This window comes from Sesamum indicum, linkage group LG10 (assembly GCF_026168435.1).
Source record: "Sesamum indicum cultivar Baizhima isolate 11 linkage group LG10, ASM2616843v1, whole genome shotgun sequence".
In the NCBI taxonomy this organism is placed as follows: Eukaryota; Viridiplantae; Streptophyta; class Magnoliopsida; order Lamiales; family Pedaliaceae; genus Sesamum; species Sesamum indicum.
In genome coordinates, this window is record NC_142666.1 from 6,503,469 (window position 1) to 6,530,098 (window position 26,630).

The 26,630-nt window shown below is 59.0% G+C and overlaps 56 non-coding genes across 56 annotated transcripts; all 56 read right to left on the reverse strand.

Moving 5' to 3' along the window:
- Positions 1-248: 248 nt before the first annotated feature.
- Positions 249-367, reverse strand: LOC148786369 (5S ribosomal RNA). Its single transcript, XR_016062564.1, has one exon. It is a non-coding gene; the product is annotated as a 5S ribosomal RNA (ribosomal RNA).
- A 355-nt stretch (positions 368-722) lies between these two features.
- Positions 723-841, reverse strand: LOC148786370 (5S ribosomal RNA). Its single transcript, XR_016062565.1, has one exon. It is a non-coding gene; the product is annotated as a 5S ribosomal RNA (ribosomal RNA).
- A 355-nt stretch (positions 842-1,196) lies between these two features.
- Positions 1,197-1,315, reverse strand: LOC148786371 (5S ribosomal RNA). The gene has a single exon (XR_016062567.1). It is a non-coding gene; the product is annotated as a 5S ribosomal RNA (ribosomal RNA).
- Positions 1,316-1,670: 355 nt separating this feature from the next.
- LOC148786372 (5S ribosomal RNA) lies at positions 1,671-1,789 on the reverse strand. The gene has a single exon (XR_016062568.1). It is a non-coding gene; the product is annotated as a 5S ribosomal RNA (ribosomal RNA).
- Positions 1,790-2,144: 355 nt separating this feature from the next.
- On the reverse strand, positions 2,145-2,263 carry LOC148786373 (5S ribosomal RNA). Its single transcript, XR_016062569.1, has one exon. It is a non-coding gene; the product is annotated as a 5S ribosomal RNA (ribosomal RNA).
- A 355-nt stretch (positions 2,264-2,618) lies between these two features.
- Positions 2,619-2,737, reverse strand: LOC148786374 (5S ribosomal RNA). The gene has a single exon (XR_016062570.1). It is a non-coding gene; the product is annotated as a 5S ribosomal RNA (ribosomal RNA).
- Positions 2,738-3,092: 355 nt separating this feature from the next.
- On the reverse strand, positions 3,093-3,211 carry LOC148786375 (5S ribosomal RNA). Its single transcript, XR_016062571.1, has one exon. It is a non-coding gene; the product is annotated as a 5S ribosomal RNA (ribosomal RNA).
- Positions 3,212-3,566: 355 nt separating this feature from the next.
- LOC148786376 (5S ribosomal RNA) lies at positions 3,567-3,685 on the reverse strand. Its single transcript, XR_016062572.1, has one exon. It is a non-coding gene; the product is annotated as a 5S ribosomal RNA (ribosomal RNA).
- Positions 3,686-4,040: 355 nt separating this feature from the next.
- Positions 4,041-4,159, reverse strand: LOC148786377 (5S ribosomal RNA). The gene has a single exon (XR_016062573.1). It is a non-coding gene; the product is annotated as a 5S ribosomal RNA (ribosomal RNA).
- Positions 4,160-4,514: 355 nt separating this feature from the next.
- LOC148786378 (5S ribosomal RNA) lies at positions 4,515-4,633 on the reverse strand. Its single transcript, XR_016062574.1, has one exon. It is a non-coding gene; the product is annotated as a 5S ribosomal RNA (ribosomal RNA).
- Positions 4,634-4,988: 355 nt separating this feature from the next.
- On the reverse strand, positions 4,989-5,107 carry LOC148786379 (5S ribosomal RNA). Its single transcript, XR_016062575.1, has one exon. It is a non-coding gene; the product is annotated as a 5S ribosomal RNA (ribosomal RNA).
- Positions 5,108-5,462: 355 nt separating this feature from the next.
- LOC148786380 (5S ribosomal RNA) lies at positions 5,463-5,581 on the reverse strand. Its single transcript, XR_016062576.1, has one exon. It is a non-coding gene; the product is annotated as a 5S ribosomal RNA (ribosomal RNA).
- A 355-nt stretch (positions 5,582-5,936) lies between these two features.
- On the reverse strand, positions 5,937-6,055 carry LOC148786381 (5S ribosomal RNA). The gene has a single exon (XR_016068145.1). It is a non-coding gene; the product is annotated as a 5S ribosomal RNA (ribosomal RNA).
- Positions 6,056-6,410: 355 nt separating this feature from the next.
- On the reverse strand, positions 6,411-6,529 carry LOC148786382 (5S ribosomal RNA). Its single transcript, XR_016062578.1, has one exon. It is a non-coding gene; the product is annotated as a 5S ribosomal RNA (ribosomal RNA).
- Positions 6,530-6,884: 355 nt separating this feature from the next.
- Positions 6,885-7,003, reverse strand: LOC148786383 (5S ribosomal RNA). Its single transcript, XR_016062579.1, has one exon. It is a non-coding gene; the product is annotated as a 5S ribosomal RNA (ribosomal RNA).
- A 355-nt stretch (positions 7,004-7,358) lies between these two features.
- LOC148786384 (5S ribosomal RNA) lies at positions 7,359-7,477 on the reverse strand. The gene has a single exon (XR_016062580.1). It is a non-coding gene; the product is annotated as a 5S ribosomal RNA (ribosomal RNA).
- A 354-nt stretch (positions 7,478-7,831) lies between these two features.
- Positions 7,832-7,950, reverse strand: LOC148786385 (5S ribosomal RNA). Its single transcript, XR_016062581.1, has one exon. It is a non-coding gene; the product is annotated as a 5S ribosomal RNA (ribosomal RNA).
- Positions 7,951-8,305: 355 nt separating this feature from the next.
- LOC148786386 (5S ribosomal RNA) lies at positions 8,306-8,424 on the reverse strand. The gene has a single exon (XR_016062252.1). It is a non-coding gene; the product is annotated as a 5S ribosomal RNA (ribosomal RNA).
- Positions 8,425-8,778: 354 nt separating this feature from the next.
- Positions 8,779-8,897, reverse strand: LOC148786387 (5S ribosomal RNA). The gene has a single exon (XR_016062582.1). It is a non-coding gene; the product is annotated as a 5S ribosomal RNA (ribosomal RNA).
- A 355-nt stretch (positions 8,898-9,252) lies between these two features.
- LOC148786388 (5S ribosomal RNA) lies at positions 9,253-9,371 on the reverse strand. Its single transcript, XR_016062583.1, has one exon. It is a non-coding gene; the product is annotated as a 5S ribosomal RNA (ribosomal RNA).
- Positions 9,372-9,726: 355 nt separating this feature from the next.
- LOC148786389 (5S ribosomal RNA) lies at positions 9,727-9,845 on the reverse strand. The gene has a single exon (XR_016062584.1). It is a non-coding gene; the product is annotated as a 5S ribosomal RNA (ribosomal RNA).
- A 355-nt stretch (positions 9,846-10,200) lies between these two features.
- LOC148786390 (5S ribosomal RNA) lies at positions 10,201-10,319 on the reverse strand. The gene has a single exon (XR_016061770.1). It is a non-coding gene; the product is annotated as a 5S ribosomal RNA (ribosomal RNA).
- A 355-nt stretch (positions 10,320-10,674) lies between these two features.
- On the reverse strand, positions 10,675-10,793 carry LOC148786391 (5S ribosomal RNA). The gene has a single exon (XR_016062585.1). It is a non-coding gene; the product is annotated as a 5S ribosomal RNA (ribosomal RNA).
- Positions 10,794-11,148: 355 nt separating this feature from the next.
- LOC148786392 (5S ribosomal RNA) lies at positions 11,149-11,267 on the reverse strand. Its single transcript, XR_016068110.1, has one exon. It is a non-coding gene; the product is annotated as a 5S ribosomal RNA (ribosomal RNA).
- A 355-nt stretch (positions 11,268-11,622) lies between these two features.
- On the reverse strand, positions 11,623-11,741 carry LOC148786393 (5S ribosomal RNA). Its single transcript, XR_016068270.1, has one exon. It is a non-coding gene; the product is annotated as a 5S ribosomal RNA (ribosomal RNA).
- A 355-nt stretch (positions 11,742-12,096) lies between these two features.
- LOC148786394 (5S ribosomal RNA) lies at positions 12,097-12,215 on the reverse strand. The gene has a single exon (XR_016062188.1). It is a non-coding gene; the product is annotated as a 5S ribosomal RNA (ribosomal RNA).
- Positions 12,216-12,569: 354 nt separating this feature from the next.
- On the reverse strand, positions 12,570-12,688 carry LOC148786395 (5S ribosomal RNA). The gene has a single exon (XR_016062343.1). It is a non-coding gene; the product is annotated as a 5S ribosomal RNA (ribosomal RNA).
- Positions 12,689-13,043: 355 nt separating this feature from the next.
- On the reverse strand, positions 13,044-13,162 carry LOC148786396 (5S ribosomal RNA). The gene has a single exon (XR_016068112.1). It is a non-coding gene; the product is annotated as a 5S ribosomal RNA (ribosomal RNA).
- A 355-nt stretch (positions 13,163-13,517) lies between these two features.
- Positions 13,518-13,636, reverse strand: LOC148786397 (5S ribosomal RNA). The gene has a single exon (XR_016062586.1). It is a non-coding gene; the product is annotated as a 5S ribosomal RNA (ribosomal RNA).
- A 355-nt stretch (positions 13,637-13,991) lies between these two features.
- On the reverse strand, positions 13,992-14,110 carry LOC148786398 (5S ribosomal RNA). Its single transcript, XR_016062587.1, has one exon. It is a non-coding gene; the product is annotated as a 5S ribosomal RNA (ribosomal RNA).
- Positions 14,111-14,465: 355 nt separating this feature from the next.
- On the reverse strand, positions 14,466-14,584 carry LOC148786399 (5S ribosomal RNA). Its single transcript, XR_016068113.1, has one exon. It is a non-coding gene; the product is annotated as a 5S ribosomal RNA (ribosomal RNA).
- Positions 14,585-14,939: 355 nt separating this feature from the next.
- On the reverse strand, positions 14,940-15,058 carry LOC148786400 (5S ribosomal RNA). The gene has a single exon (XR_016062589.1). It is a non-coding gene; the product is annotated as a 5S ribosomal RNA (ribosomal RNA).
- A 355-nt stretch (positions 15,059-15,413) lies between these two features.
- On the reverse strand, positions 15,414-15,532 carry LOC148786401 (5S ribosomal RNA). Its single transcript, XR_016062590.1, has one exon. It is a non-coding gene; the product is annotated as a 5S ribosomal RNA (ribosomal RNA).
- Positions 15,533-15,887: 355 nt separating this feature from the next.
- On the reverse strand, positions 15,888-16,006 carry LOC148786402 (5S ribosomal RNA). The gene has a single exon (XR_016061771.1). It is a non-coding gene; the product is annotated as a 5S ribosomal RNA (ribosomal RNA).
- A 355-nt stretch (positions 16,007-16,361) lies between these two features.
- LOC148786403 (5S ribosomal RNA) lies at positions 16,362-16,480 on the reverse strand. Its single transcript, XR_016061865.1, has one exon. It is a non-coding gene; the product is annotated as a 5S ribosomal RNA (ribosomal RNA).
- Positions 16,481-16,835: 355 nt separating this feature from the next.
- LOC148786404 (5S ribosomal RNA) lies at positions 16,836-16,954 on the reverse strand. The gene has a single exon (XR_016068424.1). It is a non-coding gene; the product is annotated as a 5S ribosomal RNA (ribosomal RNA).
- Positions 16,955-17,309: 355 nt separating this feature from the next.
- LOC148786405 (5S ribosomal RNA) lies at positions 17,310-17,428 on the reverse strand. Its single transcript, XR_016062591.1, has one exon. It is a non-coding gene; the product is annotated as a 5S ribosomal RNA (ribosomal RNA).
- Positions 17,429-17,783: 355 nt separating this feature from the next.
- On the reverse strand, positions 17,784-17,902 carry LOC148786406 (5S ribosomal RNA). The gene has a single exon (XR_016062592.1). It is a non-coding gene; the product is annotated as a 5S ribosomal RNA (ribosomal RNA).
- A 354-nt stretch (positions 17,903-18,256) lies between these two features.
- LOC148786407 (5S ribosomal RNA) lies at positions 18,257-18,375 on the reverse strand. Its single transcript, XR_016062354.1, has one exon. It is a non-coding gene; the product is annotated as a 5S ribosomal RNA (ribosomal RNA).
- Positions 18,376-18,730: 355 nt separating this feature from the next.
- Positions 18,731-18,849, reverse strand: LOC148786408 (5S ribosomal RNA). Its single transcript, XR_016062593.1, has one exon. It is a non-coding gene; the product is annotated as a 5S ribosomal RNA (ribosomal RNA).
- Positions 18,850-19,204: 355 nt separating this feature from the next.
- Positions 19,205-19,323, reverse strand: LOC148786409 (5S ribosomal RNA). The gene has a single exon (XR_016062594.1). It is a non-coding gene; the product is annotated as a 5S ribosomal RNA (ribosomal RNA).
- A 355-nt stretch (positions 19,324-19,678) lies between these two features.
- On the reverse strand, positions 19,679-19,797 carry LOC148786410 (5S ribosomal RNA). The gene has a single exon (XR_016062595.1). It is a non-coding gene; the product is annotated as a 5S ribosomal RNA (ribosomal RNA).
- Positions 19,798-20,152: 355 nt separating this feature from the next.
- On the reverse strand, positions 20,153-20,271 carry LOC148786411 (5S ribosomal RNA). The gene has a single exon (XR_016061772.1). It is a non-coding gene; the product is annotated as a 5S ribosomal RNA (ribosomal RNA).
- A 355-nt stretch (positions 20,272-20,626) lies between these two features.
- Positions 20,627-20,745, reverse strand: LOC148786412 (5S ribosomal RNA). The gene has a single exon (XR_016061843.1). It is a non-coding gene; the product is annotated as a 5S ribosomal RNA (ribosomal RNA).
- Positions 20,746-21,100: 355 nt separating this feature from the next.
- On the reverse strand, positions 21,101-21,219 carry LOC148786413 (5S ribosomal RNA). Its single transcript, XR_016061773.1, has one exon. It is a non-coding gene; the product is annotated as a 5S ribosomal RNA (ribosomal RNA).
- Positions 21,220-21,573: 354 nt separating this feature from the next.
- LOC148786414 (5S ribosomal RNA) lies at positions 21,574-21,692 on the reverse strand. Its single transcript, XR_016062596.1, has one exon. It is a non-coding gene; the product is annotated as a 5S ribosomal RNA (ribosomal RNA).
- A 354-nt stretch (positions 21,693-22,046) lies between these two features.
- Positions 22,047-22,165, reverse strand: LOC148786415 (5S ribosomal RNA). The gene has a single exon (XR_016062597.1). It is a non-coding gene; the product is annotated as a 5S ribosomal RNA (ribosomal RNA).
- Positions 22,166-22,520: 355 nt separating this feature from the next.
- LOC148786416 (5S ribosomal RNA) lies at positions 22,521-22,639 on the reverse strand. Its single transcript, XR_016062598.1, has one exon. It is a non-coding gene; the product is annotated as a 5S ribosomal RNA (ribosomal RNA).
- Positions 22,640-22,994: 355 nt separating this feature from the next.
- On the reverse strand, positions 22,995-23,113 carry LOC148786417 (5S ribosomal RNA). Its single transcript, XR_016062231.1, has one exon. It is a non-coding gene; the product is annotated as a 5S ribosomal RNA (ribosomal RNA).
- Positions 23,114-23,468: 355 nt separating this feature from the next.
- On the reverse strand, positions 23,469-23,587 carry LOC148786418 (5S ribosomal RNA). The gene has a single exon (XR_016062600.1). It is a non-coding gene; the product is annotated as a 5S ribosomal RNA (ribosomal RNA).
- Positions 23,588-23,941: 354 nt separating this feature from the next.
- LOC148786419 (5S ribosomal RNA) lies at positions 23,942-24,060 on the reverse strand. Its single transcript, XR_016062601.1, has one exon. It is a non-coding gene; the product is annotated as a 5S ribosomal RNA (ribosomal RNA).
- A 355-nt stretch (positions 24,061-24,415) lies between these two features.
- Positions 24,416-24,534, reverse strand: LOC148786420 (5S ribosomal RNA). The gene has a single exon (XR_016062602.1). It is a non-coding gene; the product is annotated as a 5S ribosomal RNA (ribosomal RNA).
- Positions 24,535-24,889: 355 nt separating this feature from the next.
- LOC148786421 (5S ribosomal RNA) lies at positions 24,890-25,008 on the reverse strand. The gene has a single exon (XR_016062365.1). It is a non-coding gene; the product is annotated as a 5S ribosomal RNA (ribosomal RNA).
- A 355-nt stretch (positions 25,009-25,363) lies between these two features.
- Positions 25,364-25,482, reverse strand: LOC148786422 (5S ribosomal RNA). The gene has a single exon (XR_016061871.1). It is a non-coding gene; the product is annotated as a 5S ribosomal RNA (ribosomal RNA).
- A 355-nt stretch (positions 25,483-25,837) lies between these two features.
- Positions 25,838-25,956, reverse strand: LOC148786423 (5S ribosomal RNA). Its single transcript, XR_016068268.1, has one exon. It is a non-coding gene; the product is annotated as a 5S ribosomal RNA (ribosomal RNA).
- A 355-nt stretch (positions 25,957-26,311) lies between these two features.
- On the reverse strand, positions 26,312-26,430 carry LOC148786424 (5S ribosomal RNA). Its single transcript, XR_016062603.1, has one exon. It is a non-coding gene; the product is annotated as a 5S ribosomal RNA (ribosomal RNA).
- Between the last annotated feature and the right edge of the window lie 200 nt (positions 26,431-26,630).

Here is a 26,630-nt window from a genome sequence, read left to right on the forward strand (position 1 = left end):
GAGCAGCCTATGCACGCGAAGCTCGCCGCGAGCTCCACGACGTGGACAGCTGGGCTTGCCCCGTTGTGCCACATTTCGTGGCCCAAATTTCGCCGTTTTCGGTGGATTCCGGCGCGTTTTCGATCGTTGGCCGCATTCGTGATGAGTCGGCCGTGGGGTCTCAGGGGGAGATATACAGGGGTTGGGGTGTGCGGAACGGTCGAGAAAAAGCAGGAAGCTGGACGGGTCGGAGGAGCATTTCGCAAAAAGGGGTGCAACACGAGGACTTCCCAGGGGGTCACCCATCCTAGTACTACTCTCGCCCAAGCACGCTTAACTTCGGAGTTCTGATGGGATCCGGTGCATTAGTGCTGGTATGATCGCACCCGCTGAGATATGCGCGCTTTAACCTTTTATGCTCTAGCAGCGGAGCGACAGGTGGGACGTCGAATCTTCCGGGGGGCGTAACTTTGCGCACTGGTGGAGCCACGCCGCGAGCAGCCTATGCACGCGAAGCTCGCCGCGAGCTCCACGACGTGGACAGCTGGGCTTGCCCCGTTGTGCCACATTTCGTGGCCCAAATTTCGCCGTTTTCGGTGGATTCCGGCGCGTTTTCGATCGTTGGCCGCATTCGTGATGAGTCGGCCGTGGGGTCTCAGGGGGAGATATACAGGGGTTGGGGTGTGCGGAACGGTCGAGAAAAAGCAGGAAGCTGGACGGGTCGGAGGAGCATTTCGCAAAAAGGGGTGCAACACGAGGACTTCCCAGGGGGTCACCCATCCTAGTACTACTCTCGCCCAAGCACGCTTAACTTCGGAGTTCTGATGGGATCCGGTGCATTAGTGCTGGTATGATCGCACCCGCTGAGATATGCGCGCTTTAACCTTTTATGCTCTAGCAGCGGAGCGACAGGTGGGACGTCGAATCTTCCGGGGGGCGTAACTTTGCGCACTGGTGGAGCCACGCCGCGAGCAGCCTATGCACGCGAAGCTCGCCGCGAGCTCCACGACGTGGACAGCTGGGCTTGCCCCGTTGTGCCACATTTCGTGGCCCAAATTTCGCCGTTTTCGGTGGATTCCGGCGCGTTTTCGATCGTTGGCCGCATTCGTGATGAGTCGGCCGTGGGGTCTCAGGGGGAGATATACAGGGGTTGGGGTGTGCGGAACGGTCGAGAAAAAGCAAGAAGCTGGACGGGTCGGAGGAGCATTTCGCAAAAAGGGGTGCAACACGAGGACTTCCCAGGGGGTCACCCATCCTAGTACTACTCTCGCCCAAGCACGCTTAACTTCGGAGTTCTGATGGGATCCGGTGCATTAGTGCTGGTATGATCGCACCCGCTGAGATATGCGCGCTTTAACCTTTTATGCTCTAGCAGCGGAGCGACAGGTGGGACGTCGAATCTTCCGGGGGGCGTAACTTTGCGCACTGGTGGAGCCACGCCGCGAGCAGCCTATGCACGCGAAGCTCGCCGCGAGCTCCACGACGTGGACAGCTGGGCTTGCCCCGTTGTGCCACATTTCGTGGCCCAAATTTCGCCGTTTTCGGTGGATTCCGGCGCGTTTTCGATCGTTGGCCGCATTCGTGATGAGTCGGCCGTGGGGTCTCAGGGGGAGATATACAGGGGTTGGGGTGTGCGGAACGGTCGAGAAAAAGCAGGAAGCTGGACGGGTCGGAGGAGCATTTCGCAAAAAGGGGTGCAACACGAGGACTTCCCAGGGGGTCACCCATCCTAGTACTACTCTCGCCCAAGCACGCTTAACTTCGGAGTTCTGATGGGATCCGGTGCATTAGTGCTGGTATGATCGCACCCGCTGAGATATGCGCGCTTTAACCTTTTATGCGCTAGCAGCGGAGCGACAGGTGGGACGTCGAATCTTCCGGGGGGCGTAACTTTGCGCACTGGTGGAGCCACGCCGCGAGCAGCCTATGCACGCGAAGCTCGCCGCGAGCTCCACGACGTGGACAGCTGGGCTTGCCCCGTTGTGCCACATTTCGTGGCCCAAATTTCGCCGTTTTCGGTGGATTCCGGCGCGTTTTCGATCGTTGGCCGCATTCGTGATGAGTCGGCCGTGGGGTCTCAGGGGGAGATATACAGGGGTTGGGGTGTGCGGAACGGTCGAGAAAAAGCAGGAAGCTGGACGGGTCGGAGGAGCATTTCGCAAAAAGGGGTGCAACACGAGGACTTCCCAGGGGGTCACCCATCCTAGTACTACTCTCGCCCAAGCACGCTTAACTTCGGAGTTCTGATGGGATCCGGTGCATTAGTGCTGGTATGATCGCACCCGCTGAGATATGCGCGCTTTAACCTTTTATGCTCTAGCAGCGGAGCGACAGGTGGGACGTTGAATCTTCCGGGGGGCGTAACTTTGCGCACTGGTGGAGCCACGCCGCGAGCAGCCTATGCACGCGAAGCTCGCCGCGAGCTCCACGACGTGGACAGCTGGGCTTGCCCCGTTGTGCCACATTTCGTGGCCCAAATTTCGCCGTTTTCGGTGGATTCCGGCGCGTTTTCGATCGTTGGCCGCATTCGTGATGAGTCGGCCGTGGGGTCTCAGGGGGAGATATACAGGGGTTGGGGTGTGCGGAACGGTCGAGAAAAAGCAGGAAGCTGGACGGGTCGGAGGAGCATTTCGCAAAAAGGGGTGCAACACGAGGACTTCCCAGGGGGTCACCCATCCTAGTACTACTCTCGCCCAAGCACGCTTAACTTCGGAGTTCTGATGGGATCCGGTGCATTAGTGCTGGTATGATCGCACCCGCTGAGATATGCGCGCTTTAACCTTTTATGCTCTAGCAGCGGAGCGACAGGTGGGACGTCGAATCTTCCGGGGGGCGTAACTTTGCGCACTGGTGGAGCCACGCCGCGAGCAGCCTATGCACGCGAAGCTCGCCGCGAGCTCCACGACGTGGACAGCTGGGCTTGCCCCGTTGTGCCACATTTCGTGGCCCAAATTTCGCCGTTTTCGGTGGATTCCGGCGCGTTTTCGATCGTTGGCCGCATTCGTGATGAGTCGGCCGTGGGGTCTCAGGGGGAGATATACAGGGGTTGGGGTGTGCGGAACGGTCGAGAAAAAGCAGGAAGCTGGACGGGTCGGAGGAGCATTTCGCAAAAAGGGGTGCAACACGAGGACTTCCCAGGGGGTCACCCATCCTAGTACTACTCTCGCCCAAGCACGCTTAACTTCGGAGTTCTGATGGGATCCGGTGCATTAGTGCTGGTATGATCGCACCCGCTGAGATATGCGCGCTTTAACCTTTTATGCTCTAGCAGCGGAGCGACAGGTGGGACGTCGAATCTTCCGGGGGGCGTAACTTTGCGCACTGGTGGAGCCACGCCGCGAGCAGCCTATGCACGCGAAGCTCGCCGCGAGCTCCACGACGTGGACAGCTGGGCTTGCCCCGTTGTGCCACATTTCGTGGCCCAAATTTCGCCGTTTTCGGTGGATTCCGGCGCGTTTTCGATCGTTGGCCGCATTCGTGATGAGTCGGCCGTGGGGTCTCAGGGGGAGATATACAGGGGTTGGGGTGTGCGGAACGGTCGAGAAAAAGCAGGAAGCTGGACGGGTCGGAGGAGCATTTCGCAAAAAGGGGTGCAACACGAGGACTTCCCAGGGGGTCACCCATCCTAGTACTACTCTCGCCCAAGCACGCTTAACTTCGGAGTTCTGATGGGATCCGGTGCATTAGTGCTGGTATGATCGCACCCGCTGAGATATGCGCGCTTTAACCTTTTATGCTCTAGCAGCAGAGCGACAGGTGGGACGTCGAATCTTCCGGGGGGCGTAACTTTGCGCACTGGTGGAGCCACGCCGCGAGCAGCCTATGCACGCGAAGCTCGCCGCGAGCTCCACGACGTGGACAGCTGGGCTTGCCCCGTTGTGCCACATTTCGTGGCCCAAATTTCGCCGTTTTCGGTGGATTCCGGCGCGTTTTCGATCGTTGGCCGCATTCGTGATGAGTCGGCCGTGGGGTCTCAGGGGGAGATATACAGGGGTTGGGGTGTGCGGAACGGTCGAGAAAAAGCAGGAAGCTGGACGGGTCGGAGGAGCATTTCGCAAAAAGGGGTGCAACACGAGGACTTCCCAGGGGGTCACCCATCCTAGTACTACTCTCGCCCAAGCACGCTTAACTTCGGAGTTCTGATGGGATCCGGTGCATTAGTGCTGGTATGATCGCACCCGCTGAGATATGCGCGCTTTAACCTTTTATGCTCTAGCAGCGGAGCGACAGGTGGGACGTCGAATCTTCCGGGGGGCGTAACTTTGCGCACTGGTGGAGCCACGCCGCGAGCAGCCTATGCACGCGAAGCTCGCCGCGAGCTCCACGACGTGGACAGCTGGGCTTGCCCCGTTGTGCCACATTTCGTGGCCCAAATTTCGCCGTTTTCGGTGGATTCCGGCGCGTTTTCGATCGTTGGCCGCATTCGTGATGAGTCGGCCGTGGGGTCTCAGGGGGAGATATACAGGGGTTGGGGTGTGCGGAACGGTCGAGAAAAAGCAGGAAGCTGGACGGGTCGGAGGAGCATTTCGCAAAAAGGGGTGCAACACGAGGACTTCCCAGGGGGTCACCCATCCTAGTACTACTCTCGCCCAAGCACGCTTAACTTCGGAGTTCTGATGGGATCCGGTGCATTAGTGCTGGTATGATCGCACCCGCTGAGATATGCGCGCTTTAACCTTTTATGCTCTAGCAGCGGAGCGACAGGTGGGACGTCGAATCTTCCGGGGGGCGTAACTTTGCGCACTGGTGGAGCCACGCCGCGAGCAGCCTATGCACGCGAAGCTCGCCGCGAGCTCCACGACGTGGACAGCTGGGCTTGCCCCGTTGTGCCACATTTCGTGGCCCAAATTTCGCCGTTTTCGGTGGATTCCGGCGCGTTTTCGATCGTTGGCCGCATTCGTGATGAGTCGGCCGTGGGGTCTCAGGGGGAGATATACAGGGGTTGGGGTGTGCGGAACGGTCGAGAAAAAGCAGGAAGCTGGACGGGTCGGAGGAGCATTTCGCAAAAAGGGGTGCAACACGAGGACTTCCCAGGGGGTCACCCATCCTAGTACTACTCTCGCCCAAGCACGCTTAACTTCGGAGTTCTGATGGGATCCGGTGCATTAGTGCTGGTATGATCGCACCCGCTGAGATATGCGCGCTTTAACCTTTTATGCTCTAGCAGCGGAGCGACAGGTGGGACGTCGAATCTTCCGGGGGGCGTAACTTTGCGCACTGGTGGAGCCACGCCGCGAGCAGCCTATGCACGCGAAGCTCGCCGCGAGCTCCACGACGTGGACAGCTGGGCTTGCCCCGTTGTGCCACATTTCGTGGCCCAAATTTCGCCGTTTTCGGTGGATTCCGGCGCGTTTTCGATCGTTGGCCGCATTCGTGATGAGTCGGCCGTGGGGTCTCAGGGGGAGATATACAGGGGTTGGGGTGTGCGGAACGGTCGAGAAAAAGCAGGAAGCTGGACGGGTCGGAGGAGCATTTCGCAAAAAGGGGTGCAACACGAGGACTTCCCAGGGGGTCACCCATCCTAGTACTACTCTCGCCCAAGCACGCTTAACTTCGGAGTTCTGATGGGATCCGGTGCATTAGTGCTGGTATGATCGCACCCGCTGAGATATGCGCGCTTTAACCTTTTATGCTCTAGCAGCGGAGCGACAGGTGGGACGTCGAATCTTCCGGGGGGCGTAACTTTGCGCACTGGTGGAGCCACGCCGCGAGCAGCCTATGCACGCGAAGCTCGCCGCGAGCTCCACGACGTGGACAGCTGGGCTTGCCCCGTTGTGCCACATTTCGTGGCCCAAATTTCGCCGTTTTCGGTGGATTCCGGCGCGTTTTCGATCGTTGGCCGCATTCGTGATGAGTCGGCCGTGGAGTCTCAGGGGGAGATATACAGGGGTTGGGGTGTGCGGAACGGTCGAGAAAAAGCAGGAAGCTGGACGGGTCGGAGGAGCATTTCGCAAAAAGGGGTGCAACACGAGGACTTCCCGGGGGGTCACCCATCCTAGTACTACTCTCGCCCAAGCACGCTTAACTTCGGAGTTCTGATGGGATCCGGTGCATTAGTGCTGGTATGATCGCACCCGCTGAGATATGCGCGCTTTAACCTTTTATGCTCTAGCAGCGGAGCGACAGGTGGGACGTCGAATCTTCCGGGGGGCGTAACTTTGCGCACTGGTGGAGCCACGCCGCGAGCAGCCTATGCACGCGAAGCTCGCCGCGAGCTCCACGACGTGGACAGCTGGGCTTGCCCCGTTGTGCCACATTTCGTGGCCCAAATTTCGCCGTTTTCGGTGGATTCCGGCGCGTTTTCGATCGTTGGCCGCATTCGTGATGAGTCGGCCGTGGGGTCTCAGGGGGAGATATACAGGGGTTGGGGTGTGCGGAACGGTCGAGAAAAAGCAGGAAGCTGGACGGGTCGGAGGAGCATTTCGCAAAAAGGGGTGCAACACGAGGACTTCCCAGGGGGTCACCCATCCTAGTACTACTCTCGCCCAAGCACGCTTAACTTCGGAGTTCTGATGGGATCCGGTGCATTAGTGCTGGTATGATCGCACCCGCTGAGATATGCGCGCTTTAACCTTTTATGCTCTAGCAGCGGAGCGACAGGTGGGACGTCGAATCTTCCGGGGGGCGTAACTTTGCGCACTGGTGGAGCCACGCCGCGAGCAGCCTATGCACGCGAAGGTCGCCGCGAGCTCCACGACGTGGACAGCTGGGCTTGCCCCGTTGTGCCACATTTCGTGGCCCAAATTTCGCCGTTTTCGGTGGATTCCGGCGCGTTTTCGATCGTTGGCCGCATTCGTGATGAGTCGGCCGTGGGGTCTCAGGGGGAGATATACAGGGGTTGGGGTGTGCGGAACGGTCGAGAAAAAGCAGGAAGCTGGACGGGTCGGAGGAGCATTTCGCAAAAAGGGGTGCAACACGAGGACTTCCCAGGGGGTCACCCATCCTAGTACTACTCTCGCCCAAGCACGCTTAACTTCGGAGTTCTGATGGGATCCGGTGCATTAGTGCTGGTATGATCGCACCCGCTGAGATATGCGCGCTTTAACCTTTTATGCTCTAGCAGCGGAGCGACAGGTGGGACGTCGAATCTTCCGGGGGGCGTAACTTTGCGCACTGGTGGAGCCACGCCGCGAGCAGCCTATGCACGCGAAGCTCGCCGCGAGCTCCACGACGTGGACAGCTGGGCTTGCCCCGTTGTGCCACATTTCGTGGCCCAAATTTCGCCGTTTTCGGTGGATTCCGGCGCGTTTTCGATCGTTGGCCGCATTCGTGATGAGTCGGCCGTGGGGTCTCAGGGGGAGATATACAGGGGTTGGGGTGTGCGGAACGGTCGAGAAAAAGCAGGAAGCTGGACGGGTCGGAGGAGCATTTCGCAAAAAGGGGTGCAACACGAGGACTTCCCAGGGGGTCACCCATCCTAGTACTACTCTCGCCCAAGCACGCTTAACTTCGGAGTTCTGATGGGATCCGGTGCATTAGTGCTGGTATGATCGCACCCGCTGAGATATGCGCGCTTTAACCTTTTATGCTCTAGCAGCGGAGCGACAGGTGGGACGTCGAATCTTCCGGGGGGCGTAACTTTGCGCACTGTGGAGCCACGCCGCGAGCAGCCTATGCACGCGAAGCTCGCCGCGAGCTCCACGACGTGGACAGCTGGGCTTGCCCCGTTGTGCCACATTTCGTGGCCCAAATTTCGCCGTTTTCGGTGGATTCCGGCGCGTTTTCGATCGTTGGCCGCATTCGTGATGAGTCGGCCGTGGGGTCTCAGGGGGAGATATACAGGGGTTGGGGTGTGCGGAACGGTCGAGAAAAAGCAGGAAGCTGGACGGGTCGGAGGAGCATTTCGCAAAAAGGGGTGCAACACGAGGACTTCCCAGGGGGTCACCCATCCTAGTACTACTCTCGCCCAAGCACGCTTAACTTCGGAGTTCTGATGGGATCCGGTGCATTAGTGCTGGTATGATCGCACCCGCTGAGATATGCGCGCTTTAACCTTTTATGCTCTAGCAGCGGAGCGACAGGTGGGACGTCGAATCTTCCGGGGGGCGTAACTTTGCGCACTGGTGGAGCCACGCCGCGAGCAGCCTATGCACGCGAAGCTCGCCGCGAGCTCCACGACGTGGACAGCTGGGCTTGCCCCGTTGTGCCACATTTCGTGGCCCAAATTTCGCCGTTTTCGGTGGATTCCGGCGCGTTTTCGATCGTTGGCCGCATTCGTGATGAGTCGGCCGTGGGGTCTCAGGGGGAGATATACAGGGGTTGGGGTGTGCGGAACGGTCGAGAAAAAGCAGGAAGCTGGACGGGTCAGAGGAGCATTTCGCAAAAAGGGGTGCAACACGAGGACTTCCCAGGGGGTCACCCATCCTAGTACTACTCTCGCCCAAGCACGCTTAACTTCGGAGTTCTGATGGGATCCGGTGCTTTAGTGCTGGTATGATCGCACCCGCTGAGATATGCGCGCTTTAACCTTTTATGCTCTAGCAGCGGAGCGACAGGTGGGACGTCGAATCTTCCGGGGGCGTAACTTTGCGCACTGGTGGAGCCACGCCGCGAGCAGCCTATGCACGCGAAGCTCGCCGCGAGCTCCACGAAGTGGACAGCTGGGCTTGCCCCGTTGTGCCACATTTCGTGGCCCAAATTTCGCCGTTTTCGGTGGATTCCGGCGCGTTTTCGATCGTTGGCCGCATTCGTGATGAGTCGGCCGTGGGGTCTCAGGGGGAGATATACAGGGGTTGGGGTGTGCGGAACGGTCGAGAAAAAGCAGGAAGCTGGACGGGTCGGAGGAGCATTTCGCAAAAAGGGGTGCAACACGAGGACTTCCCAGGGGGTCACCCATCCTAGTACTACTCTCGCCCAAGCACGCTTAACTTCGGAGTTCTGATGGGATCCGGTGCATTAGTGCTGGTATGATCGCACCCGCTGAGATATGCGCGCTTTAACATTTTATGCTCTAGCAGCGGAGCGACAGGTGGGACGTCGAATCTTCCGGGGGGCGTAACTTTGCGCACTGGTGGAGCCACGCCGCGAGCAGCCTATGCACGCGAAGCTCGCCGCGAGCTCCACGACGTGGACAGCTGGGCTTGCCCTGTTGTGCCACATTTCGTGGCCCAAATTTCGCCGTTTTCGGTGGATTCCGGCGCGTTTTCGATCGTTGGCCGCATTCGTGATGAGTCGGCCGTGGGGTCTCAGGGGGAGATATACAGGGGTTGGGGTGTGCGGAACGGTCGAGAAAAAGCAGGAAGCTGGACGGGTCGGAGGAGCATTTCGCAAAAAGGGGTGCAACACGAGGACTTCCCAGGGGGTCACCCATCCTAGTACTACTCTCGCCCAAGCACGCTTAACTTCGGAGTTCTGATGGGATCCGGTGCATTAGTGCTGGTATGATCGCACCCGCTGAGATATGCGCGCTTTAACCTTTTATGCTCTAGCAGCGGAGCGACAGGTGGGACGTCGAATCTTCCGGGGGGCGTAACTTTGCGCACTGGTGGAGCCACGCCGCGAGCAGCCTATGCACGCGAAGCTCGCCGCGAGCTCCACGACGTGGACAGCTGGGCTTGCCCCGTTGTGCCACATTTCGTGGCCCAAATTTCGCCGTTTTCGGTGGATTCCGGCGCGTTTTCGATCGTTGGCCGCATTCGTGATGAGTCGGCCGTGGGGTCTAAGGGGGAGATATACAGGGGTTGGGGTGTGCGGAACGGTCGAGAAAAAGCAGGAAGCTGGACGGGTCGGAGGAGCATTTCGCAAAAAGGGGTGCAACACGAGGACTTCCCAGGGGGTCACCCATCCTAGTACTACTCTCGCCCAAGCACGCTTAACTTCGGAGTTCTGATGGGATCCGGTGCATTAGTGCTGGTATGATCGCACCCGCTGAGATATGCGCGCTTTAACCTTTCATGCTCTAGCAGCGGAGCGACAGGTGGGACGTCGAATCTTCCGGAGGGCGTAACTTTGCGCACTGGTGGAGCCACGCCGCGAGCAGCCTATGCACGCGAAGCTCGCCGCGAGCTCCACGACGTGGACAGCTGGGCTTGCCCCGTTGTGCCACATTTCGTGGCCCAAATTTCGCCGTTTTCGGTGGATTCCGGAGCGTTTTCGATCGTTGGCCGCATTCGTGATGAGTCGGCCGTGGGGTCTCAGGGGGAGATATACAGGGGTTGGGGTGTGCGGAACGGTCGAGAAAAAGCAGGGAGCTGGACGGGTCGGAGGAGCATTTCGCAAAAAGGGGTGCAACACGAGGACTTCCCAGGGGGTCACCCATCCTAGTACTACTCTCGCCCAAGCACGCTTAACTTCGGAGTTCTGATGGGATCCGGTGCATTAGTGCTGGTATGATCGCACCTGCTGAGATATGCGCGCTTTAACCTTTTATGCTCTAGCAGCGGAGCGACAGGTGGGACGTCGAATCTTCCGGGGGGCGTAACTTTGCGCACTGGTGGAGCCACGCCGCGAGCAGCCTATGCACGCGAAGCTCGCCGCGAGCTCCACGACGTGGACAGCTGGGCTTGCCCCGTTGTGCCACATTTCGTGGCCCAAATTTCGCCGTTTTCGGTGGATTTCGGCGCGTTTTCGATCGTTGGCCGCATTCGTGATGAGTCGGCCGTGGGGTCTCAGGGGGAGATATACAGGGGTTGGGGTGTGCGGAACGGTCGAGAAAAAGCAGGAAGCTGGACGGGTCGGAGGAGCATTTCGCAAAAAGGGGTGCAACACGAGGACTTCCCAGGGGGTCACCCATCCTAGTACTACTCTCGCCCAAGCACGCTTAACTTCGGAGTTCTGATGGGATCCGGTGCATTAGTGCTGGTATGATCGCACCCGCTGAGATATGCGCGCTTTAACCTTTCATGCTCTAGCAGCGGAGCGACAGGTGGGACGTCGAATCTTCCGGGGGGCGTAACTTTGCGCACTGGTGGAGCCACGCCGCGAGCAGCCTATGCACGCGAAGCTCGCCGCGAGCTCCACGACGTGGACAGCTGGGCTTGCCCCGTTGTGCCACATTTCGTGGCCCAAATTTCGCCGTTTTCGGTGGATTCCGGAGCGTTTTCGATCGTTGGCCGCATTCGTGATGAGTCGGCCGTGGGGTCTCAGGGGGAGATATACAGGGGTTGGGGTGTGCGGAACGGTCGAGAAAAAGCAGGGAGCTGGACGGGTCGGAGGAGCATTTCGCAAAAATGGGTGCAACACGAGGACTTCCCAGGGGGTCACCCATCCTAGTACTACTCTCGCCCAAGCACGCTTAACTTCGGAGTTCTGATGGGATCCGGTGCATTAGTGCTGGTATGATCGCACCCGCTGAGATATGCGCGCTTTAACCTTTTATGCTCTAGCAGCGGAGCGACAGGTGGGACGTCGAATCTTCCGGGGGGCGTAACTTTGCGCACTGGTGGAGCCACGCCGCGAGCAGCCTATGCACGCGAAGCTCGCCGCGAGCTCCACGACGTGGACAGCTGGGCTTGCCCCGTTGTGCCACATTTCGTGGCCCAAATTTCGTCGTTTTCGGTGGATTCCGGCGCGTTTTCGATCGTTGGCCGCATTCGTGATGAGTCCGCCGTGGGGTCTCAGGGGGAGATATACAGGGGTTGGGGTGTGCGGAACGGTCGAGAAAAAATAGGAAGCTGGACGGGTCGGAGGAGCATTTCGCAAAAAGGGGTGCAACACGAGGACTTCCCAGGGGGTCACCCATCCTAGTACTACTCTCGCCCAAGCACGCTTAACTTCGGAGTTCTGATGGGATCCGGTGAATTAGTGCTGGTATGATCGCACCCGCTGAGATATGCGCGCTTTAACCTTTTATGCTCTAGCAGCGGAGCGACAGGTGGGACGTCGAATCTTCCGGGGGGCGTAACTTTGCGCACTGGTGGAGCCACGCCGCGAGCAGCCTATGCACGCGAAGCTCGCCGCGAGTTCCACGACGTGGACAGCTGGGCTTGCCCCGTTGTGCCACATTTCGTGGCCCAAATTTTGCCGTTTTCGGTGGATTCCGGTGCGTTTTCGATCGTTGGCCGCATTCGTGATGAGTCGGCCGTGGGATCTCAGGGGGAGATATACAGGGGTTGGGGTGTGCGGAACGGTCGAGAAAAAGCAGGAAGCTGGACGGGTCGGAGGAGCATTTCGCAAAAAGGGGTGCAACACGAGGACTTCCCAGGGGGTCACCCATCCTAGTACTACTCTCGCCCAAGCACGCTTAACTTCGGAGTTCTGATGGCATCCGGTGCATTAGTGCTGGTATGATCGCACCCGCTGAGATATGCGCGCTTTAACCTTTTATGCTCTAGCAGCGGAGCGACAGGTGGGACGTCGAATCTTCCGGGGGGCGTAACTTTGCGCACTGGTGGAGCCACGCCGCGAGCAGCCTATGCACGCGAAGCTCGCCGCGAGCTCCACGACGTGGACAGCTGGGCTTGCCCCGTTGTGCCACATTTCGTGGCCCAAATTTCGCTGTTTTCGGTGGATTCCGGCGCGTTTTCGATCGTTGGCCGCATTCGTGATGAGTCGGCCGTGGGGTCTCAGGGGAGATATACAGGGGTTGGGGTGTGCGGAACGGTCGAGAAAAAGCAGGAAGCTGGACGGGTCGGAGGAGCATTTCGCAAAAAGGGGTGCAATACGAGGACTTCCCAGGGGGTCACCCATCCTAGTACTACTCTCGCCCAAGCACGCTTAACTTCGGAGTTCTGATGGGATCCGGTGCATTAGTGCTGGTATGATCGCACCCGCTGAGATATGCGCGCTTTAACCTTTTATGCTCTAGCAGCGGAGCGACAGGTGGGACGTCGAATCTTCCGGGGGGCGTAACTTTGCGCACTGGTGGAGCCACGCCGCGAGCAGCCTATGCACGCGAAGCTCGCCGCGAGCTCCACGACGTGGACAGCTGGGCTTGCCCCGTTGTGCCACATTTCGTGGCCCAAATTTCGCCGTTTTCGGTGGATTCCGGCGCGTTTTCGATCGTTGGCCGCATTCGTGATGAGTCGGCCGTGGGGTCTAAGGGGGAGATATACAGGGGTTGGGGTGTGCGGAACGGTCGAGAAAAAGCAGGAAGCTGGACGGGTCGGAGGAGCATTTCGCAAAAAGGGGTGCAACACGAGGACTTCCCAGGGGGTCACCCATCCTAGTACTACTCTCGCCCAAGCACGCTTAACTTCGGAGTTCTAATGGGATCCGGTGCATTAGTGCTGGTATGATCGCACCCGCTGAGATATGCGCGCTTTAACCTTTCATGCTCTAGCAGCGGAGCGACAGGTGGGACGTCGAATCTTCCGGGGGGCGTAACTTTGCGCACTGGTGGAGCCACGCCGCGAGCAGCCTATGCACGCGAAGCTCGCCGCGAGCTCCACGACGTGGACAGCTGGGCTTGCCCCATTGTGCCACATTTCGTGGCCCAAATTTCGCCGTTTTCGGTGGATTCCGGAGCGTTTTCGATCGTTGGCCGCATTCGTGATGAGTCGGCCGTGGGGTCTCAGGGGGAGATATACAGGGGTTGGGGTGTGCGGAACGGTCGAGAAAAAGCAGGGAGCTGGACGGGTCGGAGGAGCATTTCGCAAAAAGGGGTGCAACACGAGGACTTCCCAGGGGGTCACCCATCCTAGTACTACTCTCGCCCAAGCACGCTTAACTTCGGAGTTCTGATGGGATCCGGTGCATTAGTGCTGGTATGATCGCACCCGCTGAGATATGCGCGCTTTAACCTTTTATGCTCTAGCAGCGGAGCGACAGGTGGGACGTCGAATCTTCCGGGGGGCGTAACTTTGCGCACTGGTGGAGCCACGCCGCGAGCAGCCTATGCACGCGAAGCTCGCCGCGAGCTCCACGACGTGGACAGCTGGGCTTGCCCCCTTGTGCCACATTTCGTGGCCCAAATTTCGCCGTTTTCGGTGGATTCCGACGCGTTTTCGATCGTTGGCCGCATTCGTGATGAGTCGGCCGTGGGGTCTCAGGGGGAGATATACAGGGGTTGGGGTGTGCGGAACGGTCGAGAAAAAGCAGGAAGCTGGACGGGTCGGAGGAGCATTTCGCAAAAAGGGGTGCAACACGAGGACTTCCCAGGGGGTCACCCATCCTAGTACTACTCTCGCCCAAGCACGCTTAACTTCGGAGTTCTGATGGGATCCGGTGCATTAGTGCTGGTATGATCGCACCCGCTGAGATATGCGCGCTTTAACCTTTCATGCTCTAGCAGCGGAGCGACAGGTGGGACGTCGAATCTTCCGGGGGGCGTAACTTTGCGCACTGGTGGAGCCACGCCGCGAGCAGCCTATGCACGCGAAGCTCGCCGCGAGCTCCACGACGTGGACAGCTGGGCTTGCCCCGTTGTGCCACATTTCGTGGCCCAAATTTCGCCGTTTTCGGTGGATTCCGGCGCGTTTTCGATCGTTGGCCGCATTCGTGATGAGTCGGCCGTGGGGTCTAAGGGGGAGATATACAGGGGTTGGGGTGTGCGGAACGGTCGAGAAAAAGCAGGAAGCTGGACGGGTCGGAGGAGCATTTCGCAAAAAGGGGTGCAACACGAGGACTTCCCAGGGGGTCACCCATCCTAGTACTACTCTCGCCCAAGCACGCTTAACTTCGGAGTTCTAATGGGATCCGGTGCATTAGTGCTGGTATGATCGCACCCGCTGAGATATGCGCGCTTTAACCTTTCATGCTCTAGCAGCGGAGCGACAGGTGGGACGTCGAATCTTCCGGGGGGCGTAACTTTGCGCACTGGTGGAGCCACGCCGCGAGCAGCCTATGCACGCGAAGCTCGCCGCGAGCTCCACGACGTGGACAGCTGGGCTTGCCCCATTGTGCCACATTTCGTGGCCCAAATTTCGCCGTTTTCGGTGGATTCCGGAGCGTTTTCGATCGTTGGCCGCATTCGTGATGAGTCGGCCGTGGGGTCTCAGGGGGAGATATACAGGGGTTGGGGTGTGCGGAACGGTCGAGAAAAAGCAGGGAGCTGGACGGGTCGGAGGAGCATTTCGCAAAAAGGGGTGCAACACGAGGACTTCCCAGGGGGTCACCCATCCTAGTACTACTCTCGCCCAAGCACGCTTAACTTCGGAGTTCTGATGGGATCCGGTGCATTAGTGCTGGTATGATCGCACCCGCTGAGATATGCGCGCTTTAACCTTTTATGCTCTAGCAGCGGAGCGACAGGTGGGACGTCGAATCTTCCGGGGGGCGTAACTTTGCGCACTGGTGGAGCCACGCCGCGAGCAGCCTATGCACGCGAAGCTCGCCGCGAGCTCCACGACGTGGACAGCTGGGCTTGCCCCCTTGTGCCACATTTCGTGGCCCAAATTTCGCCGTTTTCGGTGGATTCCGACGCGTTTTCGATCGTTGGCCGCATTCGTGATGAGTCGGCCGTGGGGTCTCAGGGGGAGATATACAGGGGTTGGGGTGTGCGGAACGGTCGAGAAAAAGCAGGAAGCTGGACGAGTCGGAGGAGCATTTCGCAAAAAGGGGTGCAACACGAGGACTTCCCAGGGGGTCACCCATCCTAGTACTACTCTCGCCCAAGCACGCTTAACTTCGGAGTTCTGATGGGATCCGGTGCATTAGTGCTGGTATGATCGCACCCGCTGAGATATGCGCGCTTTAACCTTTCATGCTCTAGCAGCGGAGCGACAGGTGGGACGTCGAATCTTCCGGGGGGCGTAACTTTGCGCACTGGTGGAGCCACGCCGCGAGCAGCCTATGCACGCGAAGCTCGCCGCGAGCTCCACGACGTGGACAGCTGGGCTTGCCCCGTTGTGCCACATTTCGTGGCCCAAATTTCGCCGTTTTCGGTGGATTCCGGAGCGTTTTCGATCGTTGGCCGCATTCGTGATGAGTCGGCCGTGGGGTCTCAGGGGGAGATATACAGGGGTTGGGGTGTGCGGAACGGTCGAGAAAAAGCAGGGAGCTGGACGGGTCGGAGGAACATTTCGCAAAAAGGGGTGCAACACGAGGACTTCCCAGGGGGTCACCCATCCTAGTACTACTCTCGCCCAAGCACGCTTAACTTCGGAGTTCTGATGGGATCCGGTGCATTAGTGCTGGTATGATCGCACCTGCTGAGATATGCGCGCTTTAACCTTTTATGCTCTAGCAGCGGAGCGACAGGTGGGACGTCGAATCTTCCGGGGGGCGTAACTTTGCGCACTGGTGGAGCCACGCCGCGAGCAGCCTATGCACGCGAAGCTCGCCGCGAGCTCCACGACGTGGACAGCTGGGCTTGCCCCGTTGTGCCACATTTCGTGGCCCAAATTTCGCCGTTTTCGGTGGATTTCGGCGCGTTTTCGATCGTTGGCCGCATTCGTGATGAGTCGGCCGTGGGGTCTCAGGGGGAGATATACAGGGGTTGGGGTGTGCGGAACAGTCGAGAAAAAGCAGGAAGCTGGACGGGTCGGAGGAGCATTTCGCAAAAAGGGGTGCAACACGAGGACTTCCCAGGGGGTCACCCATCCTAGTACTACTCTCGCCCAAGCACGCTTAACTTCGGAGTTCTGATGGGATCCGGTGCATTAGTGCTGGTATGATCGCACCGGCTGAGATATGCGCGCTTTAACCTTTCATGCTCTAGCAGCGGAGCGACAGGTGGGACGTCGAATCTTCCGGGGGGCGTAACTTTGCGCACTGGTGGAGCCACGCCGCGAGCAGCCTATGCACGCGAAGCTCGCCGCGAGCTCCACGACGTGGACAGCTGGGCTTGCCCCGTTGTGCCACATTTCGTGGCCCAAATTTCGCCGTTTTCGGTGGATTCCGGAGCGTTTTCGATCGTTGGCCGCATTCGTGATGAGTCGGCCGTGGGGTCTCAGGGGGAGATATACAGGGGTTGGGGTGTGCGGAACGGTCGAGAAAAAGCAGGGAGCTGGACGGGTCGGAGGAGCATTTCGCAAAAAGGGGTGCAACACGAGGACTTCCCAGGGGGTCACCCATCCTAATACTACTCTCGCCCAAGCACGCTTAACTTCGGAGTTCTGATGGGATCCGGTGCATTAGTGCTGGTATGATCGCACCCGCTGAGATATGCGCGCTTTAACCTTTTATGCTCTAGCAGCGGAGCGACAGGTGGGACGTCGAATCTTCCGGGGGGCGTAACTTTGCGCACTGGTGGAGCCACGCCGCGAGCAGCCTATGCACGCGAAGCTCGCCGCGAGCTCCACGACGTGGACAGCTGGGCTTGCCCCGTTGTGCCACATTTCGTGGCCCAAATTTCGTCGTTTTCGGTGGATTCCGGCGCGTTTTCGATCGTTGGCCGCATTCGTGATGAGTCCGCCGTGGGGTCTCAGGGGGAGATATACAGGGGTTGGGGTGTGCGGAACGGTCGAGAAAAAATAGGAAGCTGGACGGGTCGGAGGAGCATTTCGCAAAAAGGGGTGCAACACGAGGACTTCCCAGGGGGTCACCCATCCTAGTACTACTCTCGCCCAAGCACGCTTAACTTCGGAGTTCTGATGGGATCCGGTGCATTAGTGCTGGTATGATCGCACCCGCTGAGATATGCGCGCTTTAACCTTTTATGCTCTAGCAGCGGAGCGACAGGTGGGACGTCGAATCTTCCGGGGGGCGTAACTTTGCGCACTGGTGGAGCCACGCCGCGAGCAGCCTATGCACGCGAAGCTCGCCGCGAGTTCCACGACGTGGACAGCTGGGCTTGCCCCGTTGTGCCACATTTCGTGGCCCAAATTTTGCCGTTTTCGGTGGATTCCGGTGCGTTTTCGATCGTTGGCCGCATTCGTGATGAGTCGGCCGTGGGATCTCAGGGGGAGATATACAGGGGTTGGGGTGTGCGGAACGGTCGAGAAAAAGCAGGAAGCTGGACGGGTCGGAGGAGCATTTCGCAAAAAGGGGTGCAACACGAGGACTTCCCAGGGGGTCACCCATCCTAGTACTACTCTCGCCCAAGCACGCTTAACTTCGGAGTTCTGATGGGATCCGGTGCATTAGTGCTGGTATGATCGCACCCGCTGAGATATGCGCGCTTTAACCTTTTATGCTCTAGCAGCGGAGCGACAGGTGGGACGTCGAATCTTCCGGGGGGCGTAACTTTGCGCACTGGTGGAGCCACGCCGCGAGCAGCCTATGCACGCGAAGCTCGCCGCGAGCTCCACGACGTGGACAGCTGGGCTTGCACCGTTGTGCCACATTTCGTGGCCCAAATTTCGCTGTTTTCGGTGGATTCCGGCGCGTTTTCGATCGTTGGCCGCATTCGTGATGAGTCGGCCGTGGGGTCTCAGGGGAGATATACAAGGGTTGGGGTGTGCGGAACGGTCGAGAAAAAGCAGGAAGCTGGACGGGTCGGAGGAGCATTTCGCAAAAAGGGGTGCAATACGAGGACTTCCCAGGGGGTCACCCATCCTAGTACTACTCTCGCCCAAGCACGCTTAACTTCGGAGTTCTGATGGGATCCGGTGCATTAGTGCTGGTATGATCGCACCCGCTGAGATATGCGCGCTTTAACCTTTTATGCTCTAGCAGCGGAGCGACAGGTGGGACGTCGAATCTTCCGGGGGGCGTAACTTTGCGCACTGGTGGAGCCACGCCGCGAGCAGCCTATGCACGCGAAGCTCGCCGCGAGCTCCACGACGTGGACAGCTGGGCTTGCCCCGTTGTGCCACATTTCGTGGCCCAAATTTCGCCGTTTTCGGTGGATTCCGGCGCGTTTTCGATCGTTGGCCGCATTCGTGATGAGTCGGCCGTGGGGTCTCAGGGGGAGATATACAGGGGTTGGGGTGTGCGGAACGGTCGAGAAAAAGCAGGAAGCTGGACGGGTCGGAGGAGCATTTCGCAAAAAGGGGTGCAACACGAGGACTTCCCAGGGGGTCACCCATCCTAGTACTACTCTCGCCCAAGCACGCTTAACTTCGGAGTTCTGATGGGATCCGGTGCATTAGTGCTGGTATGATCGCACCCGCTGAGATATGCGCGCTTTAACCTTTTATGCTCTAGCAGCGGAGCGACAGGTGGGACGTCGAATCTTCCGGGGGGCGTAACTTTGCGCACTGGTGGAGCCACGCCGCGAGCAGCCTATGCACGCGAAGCTCGCCGCGAGCTCCACGACGTGGACAGCTGGGCTTGCCCCGTTGTGCCACATTTCGTGGCCCAAATTTCGCCGTTTTCGGTGGATTCCGGCGCGTTTTCGATCGTTGGCCGCATTCGTGATGAGTCGGCCGTGGGGTCTCAGGGGGAGATATACAGGGGTTGGGGTGTGCGGAACGGTCGAGAAAAAGCAGGAAGCTGGACGGGTCGGAGGAGCATTTCGCAAAAAGGGGTGCAACACGAGGACTTCCCAGGGGGTCACCCATCCTAGTACTACTCTCGCCCAAGCACGCTTAACTTCGGAGTTCTGATGGGATCCGGTGCATTAGTGCTGGTATGATCGCACCCGCTGAGATATGCGCGCTTTAACCTTTTATGCTCTAGCAGCGGAGCGACAGGTGGGACGTCGAATCTTCCGGGGGGCGTAACTTTGCGCACTGGTGGAGCCACGCCGCGAGCAGCCTATGCACGCGAAGCTCGCCGCGAGCTCCACGACGTGGACAGCTGGGCTTGCCCCGTTGTGCCACATTTCGTGGCCCAAATTTCGCCGTTTTCGGTGGATTCCGGAGCGTTTTCGATCGTTGGCCGCATTCGTGATGAGTCGGCCGTGGGGTCTCAGGGGGAGATATACAGGGGTTGGGGTGTGCGGAACGGTCGAGAAAAAGCAGGGAGCTGGACGGGTCGGAGGAGCATTTCGCAAAAAGGGGTGCAACACGAGGACTTCCCAGGGGGTCACCCATCCTAGTACTACTCTCGCCCAAGCACGCTTAACTTCGGAGTTCTGATGGGATCCGGTGCATTAGTGCTGGTATGATCGCACCCGCTGAGATATGCGCGCTTTAACCTTTCATGCTCTAGCAGCGGAGCGACAGGTGGGACGTCGAATCTTCCGGGGGGCGTAACTTTGCGCACTGGTGGAGCCACGCCGCGAGCAGCCTATGCACGCGAAGCTCGCCGCGAGCTCCACGACGTGGACAGCTGGGCTTGCCCCGTTGTGCCACATTTCGTGGCCCAAATTTCGCCGTTTTCGGTGGATTCCGGAGCGTTTTCGATCGTTGGCCGCATTCGTGATGAGTCGGCCGTGGGGTCTCAGGGGGAGATATACAGGGGTTGGGGTGTGCGGAACGGTCGAGAAAAAGCAGGGAGCTGGACGGGTCGGAGGAGCATTTCGCAAAAAGGGGTGCAACACGAGGACTTCCCAGGGGGTCACCCATCCTAGTACTACTCTCGCCCAAGCACGCTTAACTTCGGAGTTCTGATGGGATCCGGTGCATTAGTGCTGGTATGATCGCACCTGCTGACATATGCGCGCTTTAACCTTTTATGCTCTAGCAGCGGAGCGACAGGTGGGACGTCGAATCTTCCGGGGGGCGTAACTTTGCGCACTGGTGGAGCCACGCCGCGAGCAGCCTATGCACGCGAAGCTCGCCGCGAGCTCCACGACGTGGACAGCTGGGCTTGCCCCGTTGTGCCACATTTCGTGGCCCAAATTTCGCCGTTTTCGGTGGATTCCGGAGCGTTTTCGATCGTTGGCCGCATTCGTGATGAGTCGGCCGTGGGGTCTCAGGGGGAGATATACAGGGGTTGGGGTGTGCGGAACGGTCGAGAAAAAGCAGGGAGCTGGACGGGTCGGAGGAGCATTTCGCAAAAAGGGGTGCAACACGAGGACTTCCCAGGGGGTCACCCATCCTAGTACTACTCTCGCCCAAGCACGCTTAACTTCGGAGTTCTGATGGGATCCGATGCATTAGTGCTGGTATGATCGCACCCGCTGAGATATGCGCGCTTTAACCTTTCATGCTCTAGCAGCGGAGCGACAGGTGGGACGTCGAATCTTCCGGGGGGCGTAACTTTGCGCACTGGTGGAGCCACGCCGCGAGCAGCCTATGCACGCGAAGCTCGCCGCGAGCTCCACGACGTGGACAGCTGGGCTTGCCCCGTTGTGCCACATTTCGTGGCCCAAATTTCGCCGTTTTCGGTGGATTCCGGAGCGTTTTCGATCGTTGGCCGCATTCGTGATGAGTCGGCCGTGGGGTCTCAGGGGGAGATATACAGGGGTTGGGGTGTGCGGAACGGTCGAGAAAAAGCAGGGAGCTGGACGGGTCGGAGGAGCATTTCGCAAAAAGGGGTGCAACACGAGGACTTCCCAGGGGGTCACCCATCCTAGTACTACTCTCGCCCAAGCACGCTTAACTTCGGAGTTCTGATGGGATCCGGTGCATTAGTGCTGGTATGATCGCACCTGCTGAGATATGCGCGCTTTAACCTTTTATGCTCTAGCAGCGGAGCGACAGGTGGGACGTCGAATCTTCCGGGGGGCGTAACTTTGCGCACTGGTGGAGCCACGCCGCGAGCAGCCTATGCACGCGAAGCTCGCCGCGAGCTCCACGACGTGGACAGCTGGGCTTGCCCCGTTGTGCCACATTTCGTGGCCCAAATTTCGCCGTTTTCGGTGGATTTCGGCGCGTTTTCGATCGTTGGCCGCATTCGTGATGAGTCGGCCTGGGGTCTCAGAGGGAGATATACAGGGGTTGGGGTGTGCGGAACGGTCGAGAAAAAGCAGGAAGCTGGACGGGTCGGAGGAGCATTTCGCAAAAAGGGGTGCAACACGAGGACTTCCCAGGGGGTCACCCATCCTAGTACTACTCTCGCCCAAGCACGCTTAACTTCGGAGTTCTGATGGGATCCGGTGCATTAGTGCTGGTATGATCGCACCCGCTGAGATATGCGCGCTTTAACCTTTCATGCTCTAGCAGCGGAGCGACAGGTGGGACGTCGAATCTTCCGGGGGGCGTAACTTTGCGCACTGGTGGAGCCACGCCGCGAGCAGCCTATGCACGCGAAGCTCGCCGCGAGCTCCACGACGTGGACAGCTGGGCTTGCCCCGTTGTGCCACATTTCGTGGCCCAAATTTCGCCGTTTTCGGTGGATTTCGGCGCGTTTTCGATCGTTGGCCGCATTCGTGATGAGTCGGCCTGGGGTCTCAGAGGGAGATATACAGGGGTTGGGGTGTGCGGAACGGTCGAGAAAAAGCAGGAAGCTGGACGGGTCGGAGGAGCATTTCGCAAAAAGGGGTGCAACACGAGGACTTCCCAGGGGGTCACCCATCCTAGTACTACTCTCGCCCAAGCACGCTTAACTTCGGAGTTCTGATGGGATCCGGTGCATTAGTGCTGGTATGATCGCACCCGCTGAGATATGCGCGCTTTAACCTTTCATGCTCTAGCAGCGGAGCGACAGGTGGGACGTCGAATCTTCCGGGGGGCGTAACTTTGCGCACTGGTGGAGCCACGCCGCGAGCAGCCTATGCACGCGAAGCTCGCCGCGAGCTCCACGACGTGGACAGCTGGGCTTGCCCCGTTGTGCCACATTTCGTGGCCCAAATTTCGCCGTTTTCGGTGGATTACGGAGCGTTTTCGATCGTTGGCCGCATTCGTGATGAGTCGGCCGTGGGGTCTCAGGGGGAGATATACAGGGGTTGGGGTGTGCGGAACGGTCGAGAAAAAGCAGGGAGCTGGACGGGTCGGAGGAGCATTTCGCAAAAAGGGGTGCAACACGAGGACTTCCCAGGGGGTCACCCATCCTAGTACTACTCTCGCCCAAGCACGCTTAACTTCGGAGTTCTGATGGGATCCGGTGCATTAGTGCTGGTATGATCGCACCCGCTGAGATATGCGCGCTTTAACCTTTTATGCTCTAGCAGCGGAGCGACAGGTGGGACGTCGAATCTTCCGGGGGGCGTAACTTTGCGCACTGGTGGAGCCACGCCGCGAGCAGCCTATGCACGCGAAGCTCGCCGCGAGCTCCACGACGTGGACAGCTGGGCTTGCCCCGTTGTGCCACATTTCGTGGCCCAAATTTCGCCGTTTTCGGTGGATTCCGGCGCGTTTTCGATCGTTGGCCGCATTCGTGATGAGTCCGCCGTGGGGTCTCAGGGGGAGATATACAGGGGTTGGGGTGTGCGGAACGGTCGAGAAAAAATAGGAAGCTGGACGGGTCGGAGGAGCATTTCGCAAAAAGGGGTGCAACACGAGGACTTCCCAGGGGGTCACCCATCCTAGTACTACTCTCGCCCAAGCACGCTTAACTTCGGAGTTCTGATGGGATCTGGTGCATTAGTGCTGGTATGATCGAACCCGCTGAGATATACGCGCTTTAACCTTTTATGCTCTAGCAGCGGAGCGATAGGTGGGACGTCGAATCTTCCGGGGGGCGTAACTTTGCGGACTGGTGGAGCCACGCCGCGAGCAGCCTATGCACGCGAAGCTCGCCGCGAGTTCCACGACGTGGACAGCTGGGCTTGCCCCGTTGTGCCACATTTCGTGGCCCAAATTTTGCCGTTTTCGGTGGATTCCGGTGCGTTTTCGATCGTTGGCCGCATTCGTGATGAGTCGGCCGTGGGGTCTCAGGGGGAGATATACAGGGGTTGGGGTGTGCGGAACGGTCGAGAAAAAGCAGGGAGCTGGACGGGTCGGAGGAGCATTTCGCAAAAAGGGGTGCAACACGAGGACTTCCCAGGGGGTCACCCATCCTAGTACTACTCTCGCCCAAGCACGCTTAACTTCGGAGTTCTGATGGGATCCGGTGCATTAGTGCTGGTATGATCGCACCCGCTGAGATATGCGCGCTTTAACCTTTTATGCTCTAGCAGCGGAGCGACAGGTGGGACGTCGAATCTTCCGGGGGCGTAACTTTGCGCACTGGTGGAGCCACGCCGCGAGCAGCCTATGCACGCGAAGCTCGCCGCGAGCTCCACGACGTGGACAGCTGGGCTTGCCCCGTTGTGCCACATTTCGTGGCCCAAATTTCGCCGTTTTCGGTGGATTCCGGCGCGTTTTCGATCGTTGGCCGCATTCGTGATGAGTCCGCCGTGGGGTCTCAGGGGGAGATATACAGGGGTTGGGGTGTGCGGAACGGTCGAGAAAAAATAGGAAGCTGGACGGGTCGGAGGAGCATTTCGCAAAAAGGGGTGCAACACGAGGACTTCCCAGGGGGTCACCCATCCTAGTACTACTCTCGCCCAAGCACGCTTAACTTCGGAGTTCTGATGGGATCCGGTGCATTAGTGCTGGTATGATCGCACCCGCTGAGATATGCGCGCTTTAACCTTTTATGCTCTAGCAGCGGAGCGACAGGTGGGACGTCGAATCTTCCGGGGGGCGTAACTTTGCGCACTGGTGGAGCCACGCCGCGAGCAGCCTATGCACGCGAAGCTCGCCGCGAGTTCCACGACGTGGACAGTTGGGCTTGCCCCGTTGTGCCACATTTCGTGGCCCAAATTTTGCCGTTTTCGGTGGATTCCGGTGCGTTTTCGATCGTTGGCCGCATTCGTGATGAGTCGGCCGTGGGGTCTCAGGGGGAGATATACAGGGGTTGGGGTGTGCGGAACGGTCGAGAAAAAGCAGGAAGCTGGACGGGTCGGAGGAGCATTTCGCAAAAAGGGGTGCAACACGAGGACTTCCCAGGGGGTCACCCATCCTAGTACTACTCTCGCCCAAGCACGCTTAACTTCGGAGTTCTGATGGGATCCGGTGCATTAGTGCTGGTATGATCGCACCCGCTGAGATATGCGCGCTTTAACCTTTTATGCTCTAGCAGCGGAGCGACAGGTGGGACGTCGAATCTTCCGGGGGGCGTAACTTTGCGCACTGGTGGAGCCACGCCGCGAGCAGCCTATGCACGCGAAGCTCGCCGCGAGCTCCACGACGTGGACAGCTGGGCTTGCCCCGTTGTGCCACATTTCGTGGCCCAAATTTCGCTGTTTTCGGTGGATTCCGGCGCGTTTTCGATCGTTGGCCGCATTCGTGATGAGTCGGCCGTGGGGTCTCAGGGGGAGATATACAGGGGTTGGGGTGTGCGGAACGGTCGAGAAAAAGCAGGAAGCTGGACGGGTCGGAGGAGCATTTCGCAAAAAGGGGTGCAATACGAGGACTTCCCAGGGGGTCACCCATCCTAGTACTACTCTCGCCCAAGCACGCTTAACTTCGGAGTTCTGATGGGATCCGGTGCATTAGTGCTGGTATGATCGCACCCGCTGAGATATGCGCGCTTTAACCTTTTATGCTCTAGCAGCGGAGCGACAGGTGGGACGTCGAATCTTCCGGGGGGCGTAACTTTGCGCACTGGTGGAGCCACGCCGCGAGCAGCCTATGCACGCGAAGCTCGCCGCGAGCTCCACGACGTGGACAGCTGGGCTTGCCCCGTTGTGCCACATTTCGTGGCCCAAATTTCGCCGTTTTCGGTGGATTCCGGCGCGTTTTCGATCGTTGGCCGCATTCGTGATGAGTCGGCCGTGGGGTCTCAGGGGGAGATATACAGGGGTTGGGGTGTGCGGAACGGTCGAGAAAAAGCAGGAAGCTGGACGGGTCGGAGGAGCATTTCGCAAAAAGGGGTGCAACACGAGGACTTTCCAGGGGGTCACCCATCCTAGTACTACTCTCGCCCAAGCACGCTTAACTTCGGAGTTCTGATGGGATCCGGTGCATTAGTGCTGGTATGATCGCACCCGCTGAGATATGCGCGCTTTAACCTTTTATGCTCTAGCAGCGGAGCGATAGGTGGGACGTCGAATCTTCCGGGGGGCGTAACTTTGCGCACTGGTGGAGCCACGCCGCGAGCAGCCTATGCACGCGAAGCTCGCCGCGAGCTCCACGACGTGGACAGCTGGGCTTGCCCCGTTGTGCCACATTTCGTGGCCCAAATTTCGCCGTTTTCGGTGGATTCCGGAGCGTTTTCGATCGTTGGCCGCATTCGTGATGAGTCGGCCGTGGGGTCTCAGGGGGAGATATACAGGGGTTGGGGTGTGCGGAACGGTCGAGAAAAAGCAGGGAGCTGGACGGGTCGGAGGAGCATTTCGCAAAAAGAGGTGCAACACGAGGACTTCCCAGGGGGTCACCCATCCTAGTACTACTCTCGCCCAAGCACGCTTAACTTCGGAGTTCTGATGGGATCCGGTGCATTAGTGCTGGTATGATCGCACCCGCTGAGATATGCGCGCTTTAACCTTTTATGCTCTAGCAGCGGAGCGACAGGTGGGACGTCGAATCTTCCGGGGGGCGTAACTTTGCGCACTGGTGGAGCCACGCCGCGAGCAGCCTATGCACGCGAAGCTCGCCGCGAGCTCCACGACGTGGACAGCTGGGCTTGCCCCGTTGTGCCACATTTCGTGGCCCAAATTTCGCCGTTTTCGGTGGATTCCGGCGCGTTTTCGATCGTTGGCCGCATTCGTGATGAGTCCGCCGTGGGGTCTCAGGGGGAGATATACAGGGGTTAGGGTGTGCGGAACGGTCGAGAAAAAATAGGAAGCTGGACGGGTCGGAGGAGCATTTCGCAAAAAGGGGTGCAACACGAGGACTTCCCAGGGGGTCACCCATCCTAGTACTACTCTCGCCCAAGCACGCTTAACTTCGGAGTTCTGATGGGATCCGGTGCATTAGTGCTGGTATGATCGCACCCGCTGAGATATGCGCGCTTTAACCTTTTATGCTCTAGCAGCGGAGCGACAGGTGGGACGTCGAATCTTCCGGGGGGCGTAACTTTGCGCACTGGTGGAGCCACGCCGCGAGCAGCCTATGCACGCGAAGCTCGCCGCGAGTTCCACGACGTGGACAGCTGGGCTTGCCCCGTTGTGCCACATTTCGTGGCCCAAATTTTGC